The sequence below is a fragment of the Heterocephalus glaber genome, unplaced genomic scaffold (assembly GCF_053883595.1).
Source record: "Heterocephalus glaber isolate CG9 unplaced genomic scaffold, H.glaber_assembly_v1.0 deba00001004, whole genome shotgun sequence".
Taxonomy (NCBI): domain Eukaryota; kingdom Metazoa; phylum Chordata; class Mammalia; order Rodentia; family Bathyergidae; genus Heterocephalus; species Heterocephalus glaber.
The window spans coordinates 7,113,178-7,124,721 of record NW_028258179.1 but is presented as its reverse complement, the minus strand read 5'-3'; the positions used below and the strand labels follow the sequence as shown (position 1 = coordinate 7,124,721).

Below are 11,544 nucleotides of genomic sequence, written 5' to 3'. Positions count from 1 at the left end.
ATTTGCTTTTGTTAAAGTAGAAAATGATTAAAAATACCTTCCGTATTTTTCTTCTTAATTCAAGCTACACATTCATATTTGAGGTTTAAATTCCCACTCTCATCTTTTAGGACAGTTTAGCATTAAACAACAGATATATTATCAACAAATCCACTCTAATGTATAACTAAACTCTCCCCAGAGAAACTTTCCTCCTTCAAGAATAAGAACGGGAACTCCAAGTACCTGGAGGTCTGCCTGGGGCAGAGCTTGACTTTGTCCCATCAGATTGGGCAAGGTTATTTTTACAGAGAGCCTCAGGCTTGTTTATATGAGGAAGCTATTTTTCTTGAAAAATAATTCAACCAAGAACAAAACTAAAACCCAGAGTAGGGATAAGGTGCAAAAGCAGGTGTTTTTAGGTGGCATATTGGCATCCGGGGGCCCCCTTCATCACTGGAGCAGTGCAGTTGAAAGCAGATTTCTTTGCTGTAAATAAGTCATTGATTTCTGCACCCAGTTGGCTGCAGGATTCAAGCATACAATTGACTTATTCTTCATCTGAACTATGATTTCTGTGTTTGGGCAACCGTGCCCAGGGGCTCTAACTTGAAGTCGCTCAATGCAGGTTACTCGGGTGAGGCTCAAGGTTTCTCGCTTACATCTACACTTCAGGTTTTTATTGTAGGTCTCCAGAACACCTCATCATGTGAGCAACCAGGGGTCTCATCCTCTAGCAGCCCAAGAAGCTGTTGCATCAATTCTTGACTTCTCTAGATTCTTGATTTGCTATGGGACCATGCTGCCTTACTAATGAGGACTGAGAACAATCTTAGTAATAATGTATTACATTTATGTCAGTCCTCATTTATTTTGAAGGACTTTTACACTTAGCACATCATTTAGGCTTTTAATAATTCTTATGGAATATCAACGATATATTATTATGGTCAAATTTAAAATGTGGTTTGCTAAATATCTCAATCTCAAAGCAGATGGGCAGGAAATTAAGTATGTGATAGCACATTTCCAAAATTAACCATTAAAGTGTGATGTAGTCACAGAAGTTATTCCAGGGCTGTTGGCCAATTCCAGATCAGTTTCCTCCTGGAAACGATGCATCTGAAAAAGCTAAACTGGAAGGTTTCTGAATTAAAAATGGCTCAAGGACAAACTAGAATTGTGAAATTTAGTATATTAAAATTATATAATTTTTTTACTCTCAAAGGATTTAACCTGAGTTTCCTGAATAACTGGTTCACCAACTTCCTACCTGTCTTGTCCGGTGCCGGGCTAGACCCTGCAGATAGATACAAGAGAAATGAGATGGGGGCCTCCCATCAAGAGCTCACCCGCTGCTGGGAGGCAGACACCCAGGAGAAGTTTCCCCAGATGACAGGGCTGTGACAGCCGAGCCGTCCCCAGAGCAAGATGGGAATGGGAGACTCTTCACTTAGCCAAGTAGGTGCTGGTTCGGAGCCAACAAAGGCTTCCAAGGGAGGCGCCTCCTGAGCTGGGTCTTGAAGCAAGACTAGAAATTCATCAGGTAAAAAGGGGACTAGGGGAAAGAGCCAGACAGAGCGAACGACACCATGGGCTGGGGACAGGCAGAGTGTGTGGGGAACCGGGAAGCACAGAGAGGGGAGGATGCAGGGACAAGACTACACACCTTGGGCTGGGGCACAGAGCAGCTCGTCTCCAACCTACTTGGACTTTCCTGGCTTGGGCACTGAGAGTCCCGCATCCTGGGATCTCCTTAGTCCTGGCACACTGGGATGGATGGTTACTGAGGTGGGATAGAAGACCAACAGGCTAAATTGTGGTTGTCAAGATGTCAAGGGGAGACAGCTTGGAAAGTATCTAAGTGTCTGGAATGTGTCCGGAGGTTTCAATCAGAGACACGAGCGATCAGGGGGAGACACAGGGAGGGCCTCATCATGAGTAGGAGGGGGTGAGTGCAGAATCAGGGGGCCTGGCAGTGGAATGGGAGGCACCTGATTTGAGGAAGCCATTTGAATTGGAAGGACAGATGTGCAGAGAGGTGATTAAACAGTAGTAGCTTGGTTTGGTTATGGTCTGGCTAAAGTATCACTGTGAGTTTCATGTGCTTCAGACCAGCAGAGCAGCGTCGGCAACCTCTCGGGCCACAGGTTCTATGGCCCTATGAGGTCTGACTTGCCAGGAACCGGGGAGGTGCAGATTTGTGGGCTCCGAGCCTTTCTTGAGAGCCCACGTGGAGCTGGTCTTTATGCTTTGTTACGGTTTAGATCCAAAATATTCCCCCCAAATTTCTGTGTTCAAAGGTGGGGTTTGGGATCAGGGGAGCACTATACTCACCCGTGGGTTCCTTCATGCATGAGTTTGTAGCTGAATGTGCTGTTGGAGGTGGGGCCTGGTTGGAGGTGGGGCCTGGTTGGAGGTGGTCCCTGGAGGTGTGACCGGGAAGGGGGTATCCTTGTCCCTGGCTCCTCCCCTCTGTGCTTCTTGGCTGCCATGGGGTAAGCAGCTGTGCTCCGCCAGACCTTTCCAGCAGGCCATTCCACCTTGGAGCCAGGCGATCATGGAGTGAATCCTCTACAAGCTGTGAGCCAAACCAAACCAAACCAAACCAAAAAAAAAAGAACAAAACACCCAACTCTCCTCTTTTACATTGTGGGTGCCAGACATTTCATCCCAGTGATGGGAAAGTGGCTAATACAAGTTTAGATGCAAAGGACACAATGGTGAGGGATCACTTTGAATAGGGCCGAAAACATCTCAGATTGGAGAAAGTAATTATAACATTAAAATCTAATGCTTAAAGCAATAATTTTCTAAGGGACTTCCTCCTGGTCACAGTTCCTTAAGGAAAACAATTCCTAGTTTTCTTTTGTAAGGCTCAGATGTGTCCTGTGGGCAGGAATCATACCACTGGCTGGAGGACCAGATTCGGAGGGTGTCTGGAGGACTGGCCAGCTTCGGCGTGGCCACAGAAGGCTCCTGGAGGCATGGTCTCAACGTCAGGGGGTAGGAACAGACCTTGTGGTACTGGGCACATTGCTATGGTGATGGGGTCTGGAGAGTTCTGGCCTCAGGATTGGGTTACTCCACCCATGGATTATCACAGAAGTGGCTTTGACATAAGGGGAGCTCTTCTAGCTTGTTTTGTCTGGTTTGCCACGTGATGCCCTCTGCCGTGTTATGATGAGGCCGAAGGTTTTCACTAGATGTGAAATAGATGCTCTTGGAATTCCCAGCTTCCAGAATGATAAAAAAGAATAACATTTTCTTTATAAGTTACCCAACCTCAAGTATTCGAGTATAGCATCAGAAAACAGACCAAGGCACACACTTGTCCATTCTTGTCTCCATCCCGAGTCACCAGGTGACACCAGGCACTGCTCTGTGCCTAGTCATGAAGGTGGAGCTATGAGTGTGATCGCTCTACAAGGGGAACAGGTGTGTCACATCGTATGAAGTGAAGAGCTGGGTTTAGGGCAGCAAAATTGAAGGAAGGTGGCAGATGGGAAGCCCAGAAGGCCCCGAGAGGGCAGATCCTTCTGCCCACTGTCTTGCTTATCCGGGGGGCTGCACTGTCTCTCGCCTGTGTCTCTAACCCTCGTGGCCACCGACACTGTCTGACTCAGGTCCAGGGAGGAAGTGGCGGCTGCCTAATCCTAACCCGCTGAGGCATGAACAGGCATTGTCGGGAGGAGCCTGCGGTCACCCACATCACGGGCCGACCTCAAGTGCATAGTGCTGAATGTACTCCTCTGCTTGTCACTGCTCCTGCCGCCTCGGCCTCCATTCTTAGCCTGGAGACAGCAGGCTTCTCCTGGTGGGGAGCAAGCCTCCAGTCGGCTCCCAGGGATCACATCCAGATCACCTGGGCTCCACAGGCCGGGCCGCTCCTCCACCCCTAACTCACCGTGCTAGGGAAGGTTTATTGGCTCTGCTGAGCCCTGGCTCCACCTGGAGCTGCCAGCCAAGGTGGAAGGGCTGGGGAGCTCTCTCCTTTCCAGCTCATCGGAAGTGGCAGGGGACTTCTCCTCGTCTCCTGCAGGGCAGTGCACGAGGGAGGCTGGTGAGTTCTGGGTGTCCAGGGTCTTTAGAGACAGGGAGCTGCCTGTACCATGAAAGCTGGGCTGCAGAGCTGGGCTGTATAAAGGGCACACAATGTTGCGTACAGGAGGTCATATTCTGTGGCACAGGGGACTCCGAGTTTAGGGGTGGTGGGGTCCAAGTGAGGGTCAGATCAGCTTGCTCTGGTCTAGAGGAAAGGACGGATTGGAGAGGGAGGAAGTGGAGTCCTAAATCTGACAGCAGGGCAGATGTGGTGGCTGATGGAGGGAGAAGCTGGAGCTGGAGGTAGAGGGATCAGAATGACCCCTGGTTGTCTGTTCTGGGATGCAGGGAGGGAGAGGGGGAATGTGAGATGATTCTCTGGTGAGCAGAGGGAGCCCCGGCTGCAGGACCTCTATAGACCGTGAAAGCAAGCCCTGCAGCCCTGGAGCCCTAGGTGCACACAAGTGCATGAACTGCTTCCTTATCCCAGGATCTTGCTAATCCAGAAGTTCCCACCACCCAGGGTGGTCGGGACTGGTGAGACAGCTTGCTCCTGGGCTCAGGAATGCCTGGGATGGGCCAGGCTCCCTTCCTGCTCCTGCTCCTCCTCCTCCTCTTCCTCCTCCTCCTCCTCCTCCTGCTCCTCCTCCTCCTGCTCCTCCTCCTGCTCCTCCTCCTCCTCCTGCTTCTCCTGCTCCTGCTCCTCCTCCTCCTGCTCCTCCTCCTTCTCCTGCTCCTCCTCCTCCTCTTCCTCCTCCTCCTCCTGCTCCTCCTCCTCCTGCTCCTCCTCCTCCTGCTCCTCCTCCTCCTCTTCCTCCTGCTCCTCCTCCTCCTCCTGCTCCTCCTGCTCCTCCTGCTCCTGCTCCTCCTGCTCCTCCTCCTCCTGCTCCTCCTCCTCCTCCTGCTCCTCCTCCTCCTCCTGCTCCTCCTGCTCCTCCTCCTCCTGCTCCTCCTCCTCCTCATCCTCCTGCTCCTCCTCCTCCTGCTCCTCCTCCTCTACTCCCTCTCCCTCCCTCCCTCCTTCTCCCCCCCACTCTCCCTTCTCCAGAAGGGAGCCTACGAGGACACCAAGGAGACATTTGATGGTGGAGGTGGATGGTAAGACTTCAGGTTTGAAATCAGCCACTTTAAGATTTTCAAAAACCTGGAACTAGAGACAGATTTGAGTTAGGCCTTTCTGTATCTTCCTAATCAGCCCCAGGTCAAATGTATGGAAGAAATCTAAACGAGAATAAGGGGATATCCTGCTTGCAAGACTGCTCTGCTCATCAACGACTCCTGATCTAGGAATAGGTAGTTGATGTTCATGGCCTAGCCTGCGTGTCAGGCAACCTCGTGATACCTCTGCTCTGAGTCCCAGCCTGGGAAGCCAGATTCGCCTGCATCTCTTGCTTACCTGTGGATACTGATCTTGAGCTATCTCTTTTTGTAGTCTGAAGAGACAAGAGCCCCGTTTTCTGAGTACTAACTTAAACATTTTTGGGCACAAGGCTTGGGTGTACTCCCCACCATGGCTCAACTCCAGACACGCTTCTACACGGACAACAAGAAATATGCAGTAGATGATGTTCCCTTCTCAATCCCTGCCACCTCTGAAATTGCTGACCTTAGTAACATCATCAATAAATTACTGGAGGCCAAAAATGAGTTCCACAAATATGTGGAGTTTGATTTCCCTATCAAGGGCCGGTTTCTACGAATGCCCTTGGCCAAGCATATGGAACTGGAGAACATCTCAACAGAAGAAGTTGTGGAACTAGAATATGTGGAGAAGTACACTGGCCCCCAGCCAGAGCAATGCGTGTTCCATGATGACTGGATCAGCTCAGTGAAAGGGGCAGAGAAATGGATCTTGACTGGTTCGTATGATAAGACATCTCAGATCTGGTCCTTGGAAGGAACATCAATAATGACAATTGTGGGGCATGCAGACAATGTAAAAGACGTGGCCTGGGTGGAAAAAGACAGTTTGTCTTGTTTACTTTTGAGTGCCTCTATGGATCAGAGTATTCTCCTATGGGAGTGTAGTGTAGAGAGAAACAAAGTAAAAGCTCTGCATTGCTGTAGAGGCCATGCTGGAAGTGTGGATTCTATAGCAGTTGATAGCTCTGGAACTAAATTTTGCAGTGGCTTCTGGGATAAGATGCTAAAGATCTGGTCTGCGGTCCCAACAGATGAAGAAGATGAAATGGAGGAATCCACAAATCGACCAAGAAAGAAACAAAACAGAGCAGTTAGGACTAACAAGGACTCCCATGGTGACCCTCTCAGGCCACACTGAAGCAATTTCCTCAGTACTGTGGTCAGATGCTGAAGAAATCTGCAGTGCTTCTTGGGATCACACAATTAGAATATGAGATGTTGAGTCTGGCAGTCTTAAGTCAACTTTGACAGGTAATAAAGTGTTTTATTGTATTTCCTATTCTCCACTCTGTAAACGTTTAGCATCTGGCAGCACAGATAGGCATATCAGACTATGGGATCCTCGAACTAAAGATGATTCTTTGGTGTCGTTATCTCTCACCTCACATACAGGCTGGGTTACATCAGTAAAGTGGTCTCCAACCCATGAACAACAGCTGATTTCAGGCTCTTTAGATAACATTGTGAAGCTGTGGGATACAAGAAGTTGTAAAGCTCCACTCTATGATCTGGCTGCTCATGAAGACAAAGTTCTAAGTGTAGACTGGACAGACACAGGCTTGCTTCTGAGTGGAGGAGCAGACAATAAATTATATTCCTACAGATACTCACCTACCACTTCCCATGTTGGAGCATGAAAGTGAATGATAATTTAATTATGGAGACTCTTCCCATAAATAAAATTGGTTGAGAAGTATCAGACTACTTATACAGATGCAAAAAAGTAATCTTTTAAAGCTTACATAATATTTTCATCCTTGATAATCACTATCTTTGTCTTCTTTGTGTTTACAAAACATGGTATATGGTCTGCATTCTCTACCCTATAAAAACTCTTGAAATTATACTGTTTTATAATTTCTCTTTAAAGGCTGTGGTTTGAATTAAGATGTGCTTTTGAAATACCATGAAAGAATGTATTACAAATACAGTAAAAAAAAAAAAAATTTTCAGACACTCACATTCTCTGTTAATTAAGGTTCTAGGTGGGTGGTCGGGATGGTTCCCTTGGAGATACCGAGAGGAAGGCTCTTCTCGTTGTCTATCATCCATCTTATATTTAATCATCATCACATCATCATCATCATCAATTGGGTTAGTTTTTTAAAAAGATGAAAAGTGTTTTATTCTCATGGAATAAAATGGATGGTTTTGGACATCAATGAAAATCTCTACCTTGGAAAGTTTTAAAGGAAATCTACAATACTTGTTAGGAGGTGCTGCTTTGGGGGCAGGATTTTCACTGCACGGTGTGGCTGGTGTTTTGTTTACAGCAAATTTTGGGAAGGCATCTCTGGGAAAGCAAAATGCTGAGCATGAACTTTTTCATCAGAAATACAGGGAGGGGATGCTCTTCACTGGGGTGAAGAGGCTGACACGGGTATGAGGGAGGTTTCCCACCAGCAACGCTGTGACATTCTTTATCAGAGGAAATGGCTTGAATCTCAGGTACTCTGAATGCAAATTAGAGGGTATATTTTCCTTTTCCACTCAATAGATCTATGGTTTCATTTAAACATCACACTCCAAAACATGAGTTTCCCTGGATTTCATTCCATAGGATGAAAACTGTCAATTTAGGTAAAGTAAATGTTTTACAGTCCTTTTAGTCTTGGCTTTAGGTGTGAACTACTTACAGATGGAAATATCAGAGTGAGACAGTTATTACCTGAGAACACAGAACATCGTGAGTACCTGGCAGCACTTCCCAGGAACCCCTGCCCCGAGCAGACTGGGCATTTTGACCATGCTAAAAGACGTGTAGAAAAGGGGAGAGGTCATTAAGAGCTGGCTTTTAAGAACTTACTTCACATAGCCTTGCAGACAGTATTAAGATATTTTTCTTTTTTGGAAAAGGATGCATGTTTGTTGTGGGAAATATTGCAGATCGAGAGAAAAAAGAAGCAATAAAATTAAAAATTAAAGCAATGATAAAATAAGAAAGAATAAACTCACCAGGAAGCTCAGCATTTGATAGAAATGCCCGTTTCTCCCAGCAGCAGATGGCTCTGTGTGCGCGTGTGCATGCGTGTGTGTGCACATGAGTGTGTGTGTGTGTGTTTGTGTCCCTTGGTGGGTGGGCTTGTGGGGTGCGGGCCATCCTTTCTCTCTCACGGTCTCCTCCCGGCCCGGTCCCTCTCTCCTTTCCCACCGGCTGGGATCTCTGAGATCATTGCTCACGCAGGACCACTTCCTGTGGCTTCTCATGGGACCTCCTTTTTTCCTCCTGTGAAGGATTCTGACCATACATTGCAAACTTAATTTTGATTTCCAAATTTAGCTGTCATGCAAGCATTTTCCTTTGGCATCTGACCACAGGCAGGGCCGAGGCAGCGGCTGTCAGACTCAGGCAAACCAGCCCTGGTCCTAAGTGTAATGTCTGAGACCAGATAGCAATTTCCCTGGTGTCCGGCCACACTGGGACCAAATGAGCCATGACAAGCTCCTCCCAGCCTCGGATGCTGTTCACTGATTCCTGCAGGATGGACTTACAGCCCAGAAACACCCCAAAGAAGTCCAGACTACAGGAAGACGGCAGCCCCCCCAGAGGTAGTATTCTTGTGTTCCTGCCTACCCTCGTCGTGACCAGATTAGCCCAATCCTACCTGGACTGAAGGTGAAATCAGATTGGTCCATTAGTTCTGCTCTTTGGTAGCGACTTTCCCAAGGGAACAGGAAAGAAGTACCTTGCCCTTTGGGAACGTGAGCATTTTCTTGGCAAGGTGGATTTTCTAAGAGCAGTGGTCAGTGGGAAAAGGACCAATGCAGGGCTCCGCAAGCAGGGGTAACCCGCCCCGGAGTCAGGCCTCTGCAGGGTGTCCCTGGCTTCCTCAGCAGAGACCTCAGGCTGGCGGCTCAGGACAGGGACTGCAGGTGTCTCCGGTGGCTGCTTCAGGAGCCCAGGCCTGTCGTGGGGGACATGGGGCAGGGGCACTCTGCACAGCCTCACCTATCACGTGGAGCCACAGAAAGGGGCCTGCTTCTCTGTCTCCCTCCTCCCCCTGCCACAGAATTCCCTGTTCGAGCCATTTCAAAGGTACAGCGCAGCAGCACGAGTGCTTCCACAGCCCTGCACAGCGGTCGGTCATGCCACCTAGCCCTAGGGCATTTTATCACCCCAGAAGGCAATCTACTTCCCTCTCTCCTCTCCCCAGCCTACCCTACAGCAGCCACCACTCTGCTCGCTGTCTCCACAGAGCGCCATTTCTGGGCACTTCTTATAAACAGACTCCTAGCACGTGTGGGCTTTGTGCCTGGCTCCTTTCCCTTAGCATAGCGTTTTCAAGCTCACCCATGTTCTAGCACGCATCTTTCCTTTTGCTATTTCGTGGTGCAGATATACCACATTTTGTTTATCCCACGAAGTACTCTCCCCCACACCCCTGGTAGATTTCTCTTCCCATGTCGCCCACTCGTGCCCAATCGAAAGACACAGATGCCAGCTGCCCTTCTGTTTAGCTCTTTCCTGAGCTCCCAGTAGTCTGGAGGAGCTCCCTCAACAAAGCTGGGGCTCCGCTGGCAAGTAAGGGTGTGGGGAGTCGATCGGGGTACACAGCCCAGCCTGTCTCTGCCTACAGTGTCTCCCTAAAACAGCTTGTTCAGACCGAATGCTGACAAGGGTTCCAATACGATGTCATTTACCGAACAGCACATAAGGCCGGCTCCTCACAAGCAGAATTTATAAAAGGAAGTCATATTTCACGAATCCTAAACACTGAAATAGAAAGTGGGAGAAAATACACGTCGGGAGAGAGATCTTTCAAGAAATCTTTTGTGATTGTCCTCCGTGGCTGCCGCACCCCAGTGTCCTCCTCCCACAAGCAGGGAGTTCATGGCTCAAGCCCAGTGCCCGGAAATGCTCATGGGCTACTCTGCCATTTGGACCTGACCCTTGGGCTTGAGCCCACTGAGACCAGCACAGGCTTCTAACCTGTAGAACCTTGAAATCAGGAATACACATGTACTCTTTTAAACACTAAGCCTAAGCTAATTTGCTATGGTAGCCACAAGAAATCAGCAAGTCAATGTGGATGGAGAGAGAAAAAAACATTTCAAGTCTATAAGCAAAAACAATGATTGACTCCCTAAAGCCAAGGAGTTGAAGTCTACTATGTGATCCTCACATGCATACAGATATGGCAAATATCTGGACCAGACCTCGGTGTTTTATGGCGTCTTCCTTGTTTCTTGGCCGCAAGAAAGCTAAACCAGCTGGAGTTGTCTTGGTAGGTTGGTCAGGAATTTTCCGTAGAAAAGAAACCCAGAAGTGTGGATTGGAACTCTGAGACTGTAGCAATCGCAGGGTCATGCATGGCACATCACCACCTATCGGCCAAAGTGCCAGCTGCCAGCACCTGGGACCTAGGGGTCTGCAGGTTCCAGTCTCAGTGCTCGAGGGACAGCGGGGTGGCGAGTGCCCTCTGGGAAGCCCGGGGCTATTCTGAGGCCTTTCTTCATTTCGTTCTCCATTGCCCACAGTTACTGGGAAATGAAAAGAGAAAATCGACACAAGCAGCATGAGATGAGGAGGTCCTCAAGCTGGGGTTGGAAATCTTCAGCGAGAATGAAATTCTTCTCCCAGCCTGGGCTTGCCACACTTTCGGTCTTTGAAGCTGGTGTGCCTCGGATTGTTCGCTGAAAATGATCTATCACAGAGAAACAGAGAGGTAGACCTTTGAGAGATGGGAAGAGTAGAGAGGGATGGAGCGAGAGTGAAGGGGAAGGAGGGAAGAGGAAGTAAAAAGGACTAAGGTATGATATGTATATGTACCAATTCCTCACAGTCCATGTATCCAATAGGAATTACAAGCATTCCTAATAAAAATAAAATAAAAATTTCAATACTTGGATGTTTTAGCTAAAGCTATAAAAACACATACAGTTGTTGGTTGTTGTTTTAAACTCAATAGCACATGTTGAACACACCTCGTTGGCTCTGAAGCTCTGAGTTGAGCAGCTCCTGAACATATTTGGGGAGGCGGAACACAGAAAACACAGGCTTTTGATGGGAACCATTGGGCCCCTGTCAGCCGAAGGCTTTGACTCCGGAGCAGGCAGCCTGAGGGCACTCTGTTCTCCTGCTCTGTGGAACTTGGGATACATTGTGCAAAACCCTCCCTCGCTGTTCCTCACCCAGGCCCTGGCTGGAGGAGGGCACCAGGTTGCCCTCAAATCCTGAGCCTCCAAGGCCAAACCCCCAGAAGTCCTCAGAACTGGCAAGAGAGGGAAATGGGTTTTGTAATGCACGAGTTCTGGATGACAAAACTGACTCTCTCAAACCCTGCATGCTGGCATGAAGTACTCAGTCCCTACACTCACCAAACGTCATAAAACAGAGGATCACAAGTTTGAGGCCAGCCTGGGCAACTTAGCAATTTA

The 11,544-nt window shown here is 48.5% G+C and overlaps 1 pseudogene; it reads left to right on the top strand.

Moving 5' to 3' along the window:
* Positions 1–5,337: 5,337 nt before the first annotated feature.
* LOC101712366 (ribosome biogenesis protein WDR12 pseudogene) lies at positions 5,338–6,842 on the top strand (annotated as a pseudogene).
* The last annotated feature ends 4,702 nt before the right edge of the window (positions 6,843–11,544 follow it).